We start from the raw sequence: 1,794 nt of genomic DNA, 5'->3' as shown, positions 1-1,794 counted from the left end.
AGTTTTCTGTTGAGGTCTATCCCGTAGAGGTACTCAAAAGTGATCGATTTCTAGGTTTCGTCGTAAACCTAATTGGTTACTTCCAATTACGTAAATCAATAGTTCAAACCGCACTCAAAGGTAGGGCATTTCCCATCGATATAGGAACCTCTGTACCAGAAACAATGGTATCTCCAATTATAGCCCCTCTGGGATGTAAAATATATCTCTTCTCACCATCCCCATAGTGTATGAGACAAATGTATGCATTTCGATTAGGGTCGTATTCTATGGTTACGATTCTACCAGATATGTCTTTTTCATTCCGTCGAAAATCAATTTTACGGTATAGACGCTTATGACCCCCCCCTCTATGCCCTGCGGTAATGATTCCTCTGGCATTACGACCTTTACCACAACGATGCTGTCCATAGATCAAATTATTTCGTGGATTGGATTTCACTTGACTGTCTACGGCTCCATTGCGTGTGCTCGGGGTAGAAGTTTTGTATAAATGTATCGCCGTGTTATTAAGTATTTTGATTTAAGTTCTTTTCGCTATAAGAGGTGGAATAGAATAACCCGGTTGAAGCGTAATGATCATACGTCTGTAATGCATTGTATGTCCCATAATAGGTCCCAGTCCCATTCTTCTACCCTTTCCCGGGAGTCGATGACTATTCATAGCTATTACCTTGACACCAAAGAAGAGTTCGACCCAATGCTTTATTTCGGTCCTAGTTGATCCTGATTCGACATTAGAAGTATATTGATTGTTCCCCAATAACCGAATACTTTTTTCTGTAAAGACTGCATATTTGATTCCATCCATAAATCCATTTTCTTCCCTATGAGTTCCAGTATCGATAAGAATTCGAGTTCTTACTCTTCATATGTTATGGTATGAATATACCATACCAATTCGTTATGTATGGATGATGAAATTCCATTGATACAGAGCCAATTCCAATAGACTTATTGGACGTTCCCATTGGCGTGCATCCAGCAGGAATTGAACCTACGAATTTGCCAATTATGAGTTGGGCGCTTTAACCATTCAGCCATGGATGCTTAACAGAGATCATCGTCATCGTACATCGTGAATAACCAAATTCCAATTGAAATGAAATCTTTAGGAGGAATCAATGAAAGGACATCAATTCAAATCCTGGATCTTCGAATTGAGAGAGATATTGAGAGAGATCAAGAATTCCCACTATTTCTTAGATTCATGGACCCAATTCGATTCAGCGGGATCTTTCACTCACATTTTTTTCCACCAAGAACGTTTTATGAAACTCTTTGACCCCCGAATTTGGAGTATCCTACTTTCACTTTCGCGTGATTCACAGGGTTCAACAAGCAATCGATATTTCACGATCAAAGGTGTAGTACTGCTTGTAGTAGCGGTCCTTATATATTGTATTAACAATCGAAATATGGTCGAAAGAAAAAATCTCTATTTGATGGGGCTTCTTCCTATACCTATGAATTCCATTGGACCCAGAAATGATACGTTGGAAGAATCTTTTTGGTCTTCCAATATCAATAGGTTGATTGTTTCGCTCCTGTATCTTCCAAAAGGGAAAAAGATCCCTGAGAGTTGTTTCATGGATTCGAAAGAGAGTACTTGGGTTCTCCCAATAACTAAAAAGTGTATCATGCCTGACTGGGGTTCGCGGTGGTGGAGGAACCGGATCGGAAAAAAGAGGGATTCTAGTTGTAAGATAGCTAATGAAACCATAGCTGGAATTGAGATCTCATTCAAAGAGAAAGATATCAAATATCTGGAGTTTCTTTTTGTATCCTATACGG

General features: G+C 39.2%; 1 non-coding gene across 1 annotated transcript; it reads right to left on the bottom strand.

Moving 5' to 3' along the window:
* Positions 1-976: 976 nt before the first annotated feature.
* On the bottom strand, positions 977-1,050 carry TRNAM-CAU (transfer RNA methionine (anticodon CAU)). The gene has a single exon. It is a non-coding gene; the product is annotated as a tRNA-Met (tRNA).
* Positions 1,051-1,794: the final 744 nt, after the last annotated feature.

Source organism: Aristolochia californica, unplaced genomic scaffold, assembly GCF_029961685.1.
Source record: "Aristolochia californica isolate CCGP_79_NKW_82.1479 unplaced genomic scaffold, dmAriCali1.0.hap1 SCAF_269, whole genome shotgun sequence".
In the NCBI taxonomy this organism is placed as follows: domain Eukaryota; kingdom Viridiplantae; phylum Streptophyta; class Magnoliopsida; order Piperales; family Aristolochiaceae; genus Aristolochia; species Aristolochia californica.
The sequence above is the reverse complement of the archived record's forward strand: the minus strand, read 5'-3'. Positions and strand labels throughout refer to the sequence as shown.